Source organism: Haliotis rubra, unplaced genomic scaffold (assembly GCF_003918875.1).
Source record: "Haliotis rubra isolate DU_JTF1 unplaced genomic scaffold, ASM391887v1 Scf69, whole genome shotgun sequence".
NCBI classification, from domain to species: Eukaryota; Metazoa; Mollusca; class Gastropoda; order Lepetellida; family Haliotidae; genus Haliotis; species Haliotis rubra.
In genome coordinates this window covers 314,001-327,667 of record NW_025767401.1, presented here as the reverse complement: position 1 = coordinate 327,667, position 13,667 = coordinate 314,001, and positions in this window count along the sequence as shown.

The window sequence follows — 13,667 nt, the reverse complement described above, 5'->3', positions numbered from 1 at the left end:
ACTATACTCTCCTCCTTGTCTGATGATACATACTATACTCTCCTCCTTGTGTGATGATATATATACTATACTCTCCTCCTTGTGTGATGATATATACAATATACTCTCCTCCTTGTGTGATGATACATACTATACTATCCTCCTTGTGTGATGAAACATACTATACTCCCCACCTGGTGTGATGATAGATACACTATACTCTCCTCGTCCTGCTGGCGTGATGATATATACACTATACTCTCCTCCTTGTGTGATGATAGATACACTATACACACCTTTGTGATGATATACACTATACTCCCCTCCTTGTGTGATGATATATACACTATACTCTCCTCCTTGTGTGATGATATACACTATACTCCCCTCCTTGTGTGATGATACATACACTATACTCTCCTCCTTGTGTGATGATATACACTATACTCTCCTCCTTGTGTGATGATACATACACTATACTCTCCTCCTTGTGTGATGATATATACACTATACGCTCCTCCTTTTGTGATGATATATATACTATACTCTCCTCCTTGTCTGATGATACATATACTATACTCTCCTCCTTGTGTGATGATACATACACTATACTCTCCTCCTTGTGTGATGATATATACACTATACTCTCCTCCTTGTGTGATGATACATACTATACTCCCCACCTGGTGTGATGATATATACACTATACTCTCCTCGTCCTGCTGGCGTGATGATGTATACACTATACTCTCCTCCTTGTGTGATGATACATACTATACTCCCCACCTGGTGTGATGATATATACACTATACTCTCCTCGTCCTGCTGGTGTGATGATATATACACTATACTCTCCTCGTCCTGCTGGCGTGATGATATATACAATATACTCCCCACCTTGTGTGATGATACATACTATACTCCCCACCTTGTGTGATGATATATACACTATACACTAATTGCCAAGTTAAACTAACTGAGTGTACATCAAGTATCAAGTTAAGCACACTCAATGTACATCACCAAGTATCAATTTAAGCACTCAATGTACATCACCAAGTGTCAAGTTAAGCACACTCAGTGTACATCACCAAGTGTCAAGTTAAGCACACTCAGTGTACATTACAATAAGGGTTGAGGACACATCACGGTACATTACAAATGGTTAAGCACTCTGCATAGCACTAGAGGTGCGGTCACTATTGAGTACAGTACACGTATACATGACCTGTTCGCTGTTACTGACGGGCAATATTAAGGTAACCGAGAACCCCCATTTAAGGGTCTTTCCAGGATGTTTCACGTGCAGGATATACACGTGATTCGATCGCATGGTACGCTCTTGTTTTTAATCTCCTGAGATGTTCCTAGTGATGCATTTGTGTCTTACTGGGCATGGATGATTCCAGAAATAGTATTATCAAGTTGGTATCAAATAACCTCATTATCATATTTCAAATTTGGTTTACGCACCCCTGTCTGTCATACACAGGTGTACATCGATGTCACCTAAGTACGATGCAGTTAATACATCCCTCTATGATTTATTAAACATGCTGTCCTTGTTTCCATTGCTTGCTCAAACAGAGCAGATCCAAGACCTATATTTATCGCTACGGCCCATAACCGGGAATAATAATAACATACTGATAACGAATAAAAAGATACCAGGTTCGTTTGGGTGCAGATGGCAATAAAAATGTCTCGGACATATTACGAACGCCTCTTTTAGTGTACAAGTGGGAGATAACTCTTACATGACTGTGACAGGCGGTGTTGTGAGCGGTCAATGATAAGACGCCCGAAACAGTTGAACATGATCTATTGGAGTGTCCCCGTTATGTTAACATTCGGACATAATCTTAGAAGTGCCGTGCTCGAGAAAAGTGATACAACCCCCCTTGCTGCAATATTGGGCCCAACATCCTATACGGTTCAAGCCAAGCTATATTAGAGTACGTTACTGCATCAGGCAAATATGAGACAATCTAAGCATATGTCGTCAAGTAGAAACATTAAACCAAATATATGTATTGCTTTGAAATCTTCTACGAGAGGCATTTTAGAAGTTGTAAAGATGAAGGAAAACCAAATTAGTAATATTATTCGATTATTTAAACGGTGTTAGTATCCCAATCATTGCAATAAAGAAGTTGACTATCCGTAGCAACTTGGTTTTCCTGCTTTTAAATTGTTTTAACATTTCTTTTCTGTTTGATTTTCTGCTTTTTGAACGAGCATTATCCAAATATCTAAATGTAGCGAATGCACGTTTATACATGGTAACTATAATCATTTGCAGTATGCCTAATTTTTTTATGATTGTTCAACTTTAATTAATGTGTTGGGGTCAAATAGACCCTACTCGTGGTCCAAGTCGCCCTAAAACTATATCACCAGCACCTCACCTGACCGGCGGTGTCTCGACTGTGTGGGTGTTAACATGTACCCCTTTTGCCAGGCAGGGTGGCTTCCTGGAGAGGCAAGATCCCAGATATACCAGCTGGTTCTCTTAAAGTATTGAGTGAGTGAGTATGTACTGACGCCGCTGTTAGCAATAGGCGGGCGGGAGACACCAGAAATGGACTTCACGCATTGTACCCATGTGGGGATTCGAACCCGGGCCTTCGGCGTGACGAGCGAACGCTCTCTTAAAGGATGCGGTATTGGACGTTTAGAAGACTATATAGTGTGAAGATTACGTGTTCGAATTGGTTTTCAGCAACCCATGCTTCATATCGTAAGAGGCGACTGACGGGTGTTTGGTTGATGTATGTCTAAAGTATCTGAGAAGCATCGCTCGATGCCCTGATGTCAGGGAATGGATCGTCTTGACCAGACTCGAATATTTACACACACCAACAACAAAACAACACATAAAAAGTGGTGGTGATTGAAAAGACTGAAGTTGCATTTCCAATATTACCTGATCTTCCTTTTGTTTCATGGTGTACATTTCCATATTGTTAAATTGTTTTAAACGTTGTGAAACAATGTCGATACAAAGCTAGTTTTTAACTCCCTGATATCAAGGGTATGTAATCAATTATCTCACGCAGCTGGTGCGGGGTCATGGTGTACACCGCTGAACGTATGTACGTATATGCGTATTGCAGCTAGTGAACAGGTCATGCATACGTATATCATTTAGTGAACAGGTCATATATGCGAATACTAAATAGTGAACAGGTCATTGTATATCAACTAGTGAACAGATCATACGTACATATATCAATTAGTGAACAGGTCATATATGCGAATAGTGAATAGTGAACAGGTCATCGTATATCAATTTGTGAACAGATCATGTATACGTATATCAATTAGTGAACAGGTCATATATGCGAATACTAAATAGTGAACAGGTCATTGTATATCAATTAGTGAACATATCATACGTACTTATATCAATTAGTGAACAGATCATACGTACATATATCAATTAGTGAACAGGTCATATATGCGAATATTAAATATTGAACAGGTCATCGTATATCAATTAGTGAACAGATCATGTATACGTATATCAATTAATGAACAGGTCATATATGCGAATACTAAATAGTGAACAGGTCATTGTATATCAATTAGTGAACATATCATACGTACTTATATCAATTAGTGAACAGATCATACGTACATATATCAATTAGTGAACATGTCATATATGCGAATATTAAATAGTGAACAGGTCATCGTATATCAATTAGTGAACAGATCATGTATACGTATATCAATTAGTGAACAGGTCATATATGCGAATACTAAATAGTGAACAGGTAATTGTATATCAATTAGTGAACAGATCATACGTACGTATATCAATTAGTGAACAGGTCATACATACGTATATCAATTATTGCACAGGTCATACATACGCATATCAATTAGGGAACAGGTCATACGTACGTATATCAATTATTGCACAGGTCATACATACGTATATCAATTAGGGAACAGGTTATGTATACGTTTATCAGGTCATACATGTGCATATCAAATAGTGTATAGATGATGTACGCGAACACCAGTTATTAAATATTTCAAGTATATCAATAATCAAACACTACACATAGGCGTATAGCATTTAGCACACTGGTCATTTATATGATTTCTATTAGCATACGGACGTGTTCACGGACGTCAATTATCGTACCCCCCATTTAAGGGTATAGCAGTTATCAAACAGTTCATGTACACGGAAACCAATGAAGTATGTAGGTCATATGTATGAAGGTCAGGGTATGCCATGCTTCTATGAGGTCTTTGAACAGCATTTAGAAGTGATACACATAAAATGTGAGTGAGTGAGTGAGTTTTGTTTCACGGCGCACTCAGCAATATTCCAGCTATATGGCGGTGGTATGTAAATAATCGAGTCTGGGCCTAGATTATCGAAGCTCTCTTAGCGCTAAGATAGTCGTAAGTTAATGTTAACGTATGGCACTTACGACTATCTTAGCGCTAAGAGAGTTTCGAAAATCTAGGCCCTGGACCAGACAATCCAGTGATCAACAGCATGAGTATCGATCTGCGCAATTGGGAACCGATGACATGTGTCAGCCAGGTCAGCGAACCTGACCACCCGATCCCGTTAGTCGCCTCTTGCGACACATACATTGTGAAGTATTATGGATGTCAACTTCTTTATAATGAGGAACGCGACGTTTCGAAGTATATCTTTACCTCTTCATCAGATGAATAAAATCTAGGAAACAGCTAGCTATATAAGCACATGTGAAACATCAGTGATAAGACAACAATACCGTAAATATTTGTGCTGGCTCCCATGTCTTTACTATCACCAATCAGTGCTATTATCGCCCCTTGTCCATTACCTGTCAGTGCTTGACCACCTAACAGGACTATCGGGTATTGACGACTGGATTTATTCATGGCATCTACAGGTGTGTGTGTGTGTGTGTGTGTGCGTGCGTGCGTGCGTGCAGGCTCTCTCCCCTTCCCCTTGTCACGAAAGTTTATTAAATGACCATTGAAACTCTCGTGAAAACGGGTGAACTATGACACCCCCTCCCCACTTCTCAAAAAGCTGTATCCGCCCCACCTAGTTTTGTTCACCTGATGAAGGAGTAAGAATATACTCCGAAACGTTGCAATTGGTTGTATCTAATACTGGCCGGTGGGGTAGCCTAGTGGTTAAAACGTTCGCTCGTCACGCCGAAGACCCAGGTTCGATTCCCCACATGGGTACAATTTGTGAGGTCCATTTCTGGTGTCCCCCGCCGTGATATTGCTGGAATATTGCTGGAATAAAACTAAACTCACTGTATCTAATACTCATTTCGAGAGGCCGAGTTTGTCCAGAGGTATGTGGTAACTAGGTAACGACAACAGGCTGTCATTGTACACACGAATGGCGTGATTGACACTGGAACGTGAAGCCAGATATGTTCTCTAAATTGGTTATTAACTGTGTGGGAAATATTGGGACATATGTATCTTGTCAGAGTATTCGTGTTATTGCTTTCTCGTCTGTTGATATCGCTTTCTCGCTTTCTCGCCTCCGAATTTTAAGTCGAGAAAGCGATGGCCCTAATCAGCCACCATATCAGAGCGGCAATAGTATTTGTGGTATTTGTAGCCAAGATTGCAGGCTATGGGATCATTGGAGGCGCCTGTTTCGGATGTTGAAAACAACATTCATGATTTGGTATTTTATCAAATATCAAAGTGGAAAGTCAACTGAATCCTAACTGTATCCCCGAGGGGGTCGTAAAACACATCAGCTGATGTAATCTCGCGATACTGTGGGTGGTGCGGGGGTGTGCGTTCCTGTCTGGGTGTGATTTAAAAAATAACGTTACTTTGGGACAGCACATGCAAATGTCTAGCATGGTGGCAAGCCCAAGACTAGGATACGGTCACTGACATGAAGATTAGTGTTTTTGCCTATAGTCCCACTGTACATAGCGATATAGTTATATACAATAACACATATAATATAGTCATTTCAAGATCGTTAATTTGGTTAAAAATCCAGTTGACGTTGGAAGAAGCGCTCGTATAATCTTCACTGATTCTAAATCTTACTCCGAAGTTCTCATTTAAGCTTGGTAGTTTTTAAGGTTGTGAATGGAAGGGTAAAATAAATTAAATACACTGATATCAATATCAGTTAAACAGATAAAACAAAGGACATCTATGCTGGTTATGTTGCGTTCAACGAATCTTCACCATATGTTCTTCGATATTGACATCCAAACGTCGAACCTCACAGTGTACCATGGTATATACGCTTTGGGATCCCGCATTCGTGCAGTTGATACCCAGACGAAATTACATATAAATTCATGCGTTTTTGTCAGTTGCACATTAAGGAGAGTCTTTCTTTATCAACTTGATAACATTGCTGGTTTATACAGATGTGGATATCCGGTAACTCTTCAAAGACTGCTATGTACAAGGCCTGTCAGTCCATCCACAACTTCGGCTGACAAGCGTGTATTTTAGGACATTCGGGGTGTACGATGATTGACAGACCTCTGCTGTAAACAACACGTGTATGTTACACCAACACTAGAAAGTGATAACATGTCTATTATTTCGGAACATGTTTTCACCTTCTTATCTTAAAAACCGTCACACATTTGTCTTTAGCCATTGTATAGTTGTGAATATGCATTTAATAGTTCTGAACTTTTAGAATCGGAAAAAGGAAGACTAAATATTTACTATAACATTATAAACACTCCCGTGGTGAGTACAACTTTCTTACATCATAATAAACATATTTATCATGAGGTTTTTGTGTCAATATTTACTTATATCTGTTTTGGGCGTATGTGAAATCATTGATAAAAACAAAATATTTTCTGTGAAGTGGACAGCGGTGTTATTGTTAGTTCATGTTCCATTTCGTTGGTCCACACACAACATGTTGTTGCTCACACAGACTCCAACCTGTCGTCACACAAATATGTTTATTGGAGTTAAATAGAATATCTAAGAAAACTGGGCATTTGGTATTGTTCAAAACTAGAATAATAAACAGTGACTTCTTTTCACATGCTGAGATTCTCGATAAACTAAATCATGGTGGAATGAAGACGACTGGCTATGTTTTTTCAAGGAATCGCATTATCCTTTGTGAAGAGACCAGATATAGACGCAGCAGCCATTCAATTACTTCCGAAAATATTTCGCAAAATATACGTTGTTTGTACGCGCATTGCTGCATGCGTCTGTTTATCATCTGGGAAAATACATAGATCCTATCCTTTACTTTTACCTCGTGCTTTCTACGTCAGGATCGCTTTGTCAGCAGAATGAGTCTAAACATAGCACGGAATACAAAAGAGAAAAAGTCATGTTATCGTTCGTTGACTACGTCACAGGATCACAAAGGCTTATTAGCATAAGAGCATATTTTGTGACGTTTTACAACCAACAGCACAAGCGAGTGACGTCATGCTGACATCTGTCGCTGTTGATCGATAGCGATTTCAAAGGCACGGGAAGGGAGGGAATTCTGTTTGTATCCTAAATATCGATCTGGTTTCTCAATAAAATGGCAGTCACTGAATACACACACATACAGTACTTCTCCCTGAGAGCTCATCATTATCGTTTAACGCCAACAGGAACATGGGTTTATAGTGCTTTGATGAAATAAATTGTTGCATACCCCGTAAAACGACGAGGCCATATTTGTTTTGACGTAGAAATGAAGGAAGCGTGTGTAGCTTATATTGAAGCAGTTATAAAGAGAAAAGTGATGTCATACTGTAATTTAATGGATAGTATGACATCCGAACAGCAGTCGTTGTGATTAATGATGAGGAATTGACAGCTACATCTGTGTAGCACGTAGTGACGTAGTTCACGGTTATAGAACAACACGCCCATAACCTAACATTGGCGTGATAACAACATACACAGGCACAAATCACAATGTTACACATAAACATCCAACTAGTCATTCATGTGTTACGTGTAACAAAAACTAACAACGAATTCGAAGACGCATATCGGTCGAGTCAGTCTTGTAACAAGTCATGTAAGTATTCAAGTTCAGGGAGAGAACATATAAGGAGTGGTTGAAAAGGCTTGAGTCTATGTTTATATGTGAAGATGAAGCTGGTTGTTAATTAGTTTAAATTTAAATAAATCCCTTAACTTCTGTCAACGACTTCAGGGTCCCGCCCATGTAGATACTTCTTCCCCGTGGTTAAAATAGTCACCTACAGCAGATATAACATCATTTGTATAATACTTGCCAGATTTTGAGTCTTAAAGTTTGGACACTAGGGGACATTGGGCGGTGACAGATTTGACAGAAGATGTTCAATAAAGTCTCTGCAGTCATAGTGATAAAAGAGGTAAGTGCAGTTGTATTGTCTTGATAGACCAACGTGTGTTTTAGTGAGTGTTTCAACGACGTAAATCTCTACTGACAGTTAGTTGTGTCATCCCCACTCGAACTCCGCTGTCAATCTCCCCACTCGAACTCCGCTGACAATATCCCCACTCGAACTACGCTGACAATATCCCCACTCGAACTCCGCTGACAATCTCCCCACTCGAACACCGCTGTCAATCTCCCCACTCGAACTCCGCTGACAATATCCCCACTCGAACTCCGCTGACAATCTGCCCACTCGAACTACGCTGACAATATCCTCCTCGAACTCCGCTGCCAATCTTTCAACAGTGGCAAATTAAGGGGCAACTTCAGGTATAGTTGGCACCGTGTTCGAATGGGTGACAGTTGGAACTAACCCTTTAAGACCGAGATACTTGGAGACAGCCCGGTAGCCAAGTTTGACAATTTGACACTTTGATGCATGCAGGGATATGAAGCCAGGTTGTGTATTTGGTTCAACTGCAACGTGTTGGCAATGAAAATATTATAATACAAACTGTCCAGATTATACTAACCATCCTTCGTCTAGCGCTCAGCACATTTAAGACACCTGTCGCATTATGCCTGCATTTTTGCGGACAATATACATTAAAGTGCAAGAAGAGGATGCCAATAATCAAACTTTGTGTTTTCCATTTCTCTACCGAAACATAATTTGACTGGAGTCATACCTCTTCAAAAAAGGTGTGCAGTGATGTTCTGTTATTTCTTATATCCATTTCAAAGGCTTGCGATCCTGACCAGTGATTGAAGCGTTGGCCCCACACATCGGAGTCCGTGTTCGAGTGAGTGAGTGAGTGAATTTAGTTTTACGCCGCACTCAAGCAATATTCCAGCTATATGGCGGCGGTCTGTAAATAATCGAGTCTGGACCAGACAATCCAGCGATCAACAACATGAGCATCGATCTGCGCATTTGGGAACCGATGACATGTGTCAACCAAGACAGCGAGCCTGACCACCCGATCCCGTTAGTCGCCTCTGCCCGTGTTGGAGCTGCGACATACGTCACAGAGAGTGAGGCACAATCCTAGTCTCCCCGCCGAGGATATTGCTAAAATACAACTAAAAGTGGCGTTAAACCATACTCACTCTGTCGAGTGAACGTGTGACGTCAGATTCGAACATACGCTCAGAGCGCCATGAAGTCGTACATTGAAGGGCGATATTTTTAGGAGGGTATTGAGTTGCTCCCCTTTGATGTAGCAGAACATGGTAGATTAACATAATGACCAAACGATCGCAGCCTAAAGTGGGCAACATATGGCAATCGTTATTGGGAAAAATGTAAAGATAATGGCAGAAAGAATTGCGAGTATATATATTCAGGAAATACTGAAATCAAACCCCCAGTTCATTAACTGAATTTGTCCGACATCACAGAGAACTCAAATTTTAGAAAAATGCATTCGTCAATTAAATTGAAATTTGGAACCATTTAAAACTTAATTTAGCCCACTTGAAAACATGTTTTTATTCGTCGTTTATTTCTTAAGTATAATATCTCGTCACTTTCTTAAATGTAAGTCTCCAGTCATGCTCTAAAATATGCACCATCAAGCTCTCTCAAACCAAAGTGGGATTTGTTATTAAAGAAGCTAGCGAGGGTCAGGTAAACCAGCAGAATATCAGAAGGTGTGTCTGTGTAATGGGGCAATGTAGTATACATACTGATAGCTAAGGGGCATTGGGGTAGCTTAGTGGATAACGCGTTTTTCTGTCCCACCGAAGACTCCAGCTCCATGGATACAAATGGGTACCAATTAAGAAGCCCATTTCTGGTGCCTCCCGTCGTGATATTGCTGTAATATTGCTGTAATATTGCTAAATGCGGCTTATAATGATACTCATTCACTTTGCTATTTTGCGGATAGCCGACGGTCTTTATGGTATGGTCTGAGGCAAGGATCACGGGACCGGGTGTGGAAGGAACGTATCGAGGTCTACTGAAGATATGATGTACCTATTGTTTACTTGTCATGTTACTAACAGAATAGTTTGTTTTGTGATGGAACCATGTCAGACTTACATCTTTGCTGTAACTGGTTGTAGTTAAAGAGGGTAACGTGAAGATGAATCAATGTACCAAACGCTGGCATTACACACAAGTACCCTTGTCCGGCCAGCAGATTCTTCAGCATACCCCCCCCAGGTCTCACTGTTAAGGACTGGTTTGAACATGAGGATTAATGAAGGGTGAACCAAATCCATTACGGTTCTCCATCTCGGGCGACGACCAACAGACCGCGGGCAATGTTATATTCTGACGAGGATAGGCAGACGCTATATGTAGCAACACCCCGAGGGTGCTCCGCGGTGTATTAAAACATAGGGCGGCACTTGTAATCGGTTTCGTAATTCCTCTTTGTACAGGCGGAAATTTGGAGTGAATTAATGACCTTTGATTTACGTTATTGTTCATATGGATTATGTATTGTGATGTTTCCAAACTGATTGTTTCATGTCATAGTTCATGAAGAGGTATCATGGAAAGAGGCGATACATTGGACGGAAGTGATACGTATGAACCAGCATGGCGGGCCCACATAAACGTGATTCAGAACTCTACCTTGGCTGGTAACAAAGCCTAATGGTACCACTGTTGTAGCATAAATGACTTTTGAACAAAAAAAATAAAATTCAATGCAATTTTGAATCTTTTCTCGTTACTTACATAATATTGTCGTAATTTCGATTATGTTTTCGTTATTTCGAATATATTTTCGAGCAGACATTCTGTCCAATAGACCTTGGAGGATGTTCTATCCACTACCACGAAGGTAGTCTCCGGACAGACTCTCTATCCACTACCACGAAGGTTGTCTCCGGACAGACTCTCTATTCACTACCACGAAGGTAGATCCTGACAGACTCTCTATCCACTACCACGGATGTAGTCTTCACGTAGACTCTCTGTCCACTACAAACAGAGGTGGTCTTCACGTAGACGCTCTGTCCACTACACACAGAGGTAGTCTTCACGTAGACTGTCTATCCACTACACACAGAGGTGGTCTTCACGTACACTCTCTGTCCACTTATCCCGACTCTATGTTGCAGCCATGCAAAGAAGGGATTATCAAATGTAATGACAATATTAACGCTGTCGCCTTTGGGTAGTGGAAAGGCAACATTTTTATATGATCTTTTTGTGTAACATAACTCGAGCTGTTGTTGTTGTTGACAACACATTAATGTGTAAAACAAACGTCAGCTTTAAAAAAGACCTACTGAACCCACGCTCATAGTGACCCTATTCAACCCCTACGACGTGGACCAAGACTACTGCTACTGCTACTTCTCCTCCTCCTCCTGCTGCTACTACTAAACTACTGGGCAAAAGAAACAAAGACGTATGTGAGATTTATGATAATTATTTTACAACTAGAAATCATTTTCCAATAATTTGACTGAAAATTCATTGTAATGCTGGTCTTGCATTGGCCGCAATTCATTAAGAAAGAGTCATGGGGTCAAAATTTTAATAAATGCACAAATCAGACTTCATTCAAAAAGTGTTCAATTGGATTCATGTCTGGAGAATGCACTGGCCAAGGCATTCCGTTGACGTTAACGTTGTGCAAGTAGTCTCGGACAATTCTGGAGGGGTGAGTCCTTGCGTTGTCGTGCTGACTCTTCTTGGCTGTTGTCGAATATAGGACACCACAAAACACTTCATCCCTGTATCGCTGGGCATTCATAAATTATTTCCTCGGTTGATAACCAGTCTTGTTCTCTGGCCACATGTCACCCCATACCATGACGCCTTCTCCATCGAACGGATGAAGTTCTTGAACGCAGTTTGGCGCCAGTCGCTCTTCTCTACGCCGAGTGCTGTTGCCGCCGTTGACGTTCCCGCCACGAATCTGTCCTGGAGGTGAATCTGCCAGATGTAGAGGTCTTCGGTCGGTGTCGTGACTCTTGGTCGTCCCGACCTAGCTAGGGCTTTCTAGACTCTGGCCTGTTTGCTGGTAGCGGTTTAACAATTTGCTGATGGTTGCCTTACCTTGTACGTAAATTGTAGGGGGGTTCATTCACATTATACATGCTTCTCAATAAAAATCATTATCACCCCATCATCATCTGATCCTCCGTCAGAGTAATTACATTAATGTTAATACATATCCACTTAACATAGCTTATTGGGTAATGATAGGGAGGACTTTGATTATAAAGGAAATAGGCCGAGGGAAACTCCACTGAAAAACGTTTCAAAGAATTTACAAAACTAGTGAAAGTGTAAATGAGCAATTAGCTAAAAAATAGTTGTGACTCTCCTCTGAAATAATGACGTCAGCCTTGTTAAAATCAGACGAAAATTATATTTTCCCTGTAGATGAATACTTATGCAACACTGTGATTTCAAAATGTCCAGAAAAAACAACATTACATAAAGACAAGAAAATCAGGAAGTATATTATGTTTTCGAGGCAAACACGAAGACATCAATTTGTAGACTTAACGCTGGTTGTTTATCATAGGATTGTCGCGACCGTGCGTGACGGATGGGGCGATGCGGCCGCCACCCCATGGTGCAGTATCTTGGTCTTCAGAGTTACACGCAATATACCACTATAGAACATGACACCAAAACAGGAAGCAGAGAGACAGAAAGGACAATACCGGAACAGTCAAAAATCTGATTACAAGTATTTCAGAAATAACGTGATCATGAGACATACGCATCTAAAGGCTACCAATTACGGCAGCTACAATTACAGACACTCTTGATGGAAGGTTCACGTCAATAATTGGTTCCTAAAATATAATGGATATGACATTGTATAACGCATATGCAGTTAATCGTTGTGGAACGTAGAATTTATATTTACGAAGTGATTGACAGTGAATAAAGAAAGGAAGTATTGAGTGAGTGAGTGAGTTTAGTTTTACGCCGCACCATGCAATATTCCAGCTATATGGCGGCGATATGTAAATAATCGAGACAAGACAAGATAATCCAGTGATCAACAGCATGAGCATCGATCTACACAACTGGGAACCGATGACATGTCCAAGTCAGCGAGCCTGACCACCCGATCTTGTTAGTCGAGAAATGACGGAATAGACAACATGTGAATGTGAATATAATATTTTGATTTTATGACCAAGAACAAGTACAGATGTTGTCTATGTGTAGTTCACCAATTGTGATAAAAATTTAATACATAATTTCGTTAATCCGTCATAATCGCATGCAAACAATCATGCTGGTTTAACGGGACAGGACTGTAAACAGGGCATAAGATGTTATTTCAAGTACAAGGTCACTAAGCTATTATTAGTATAGAGTAAAGTAAAATAT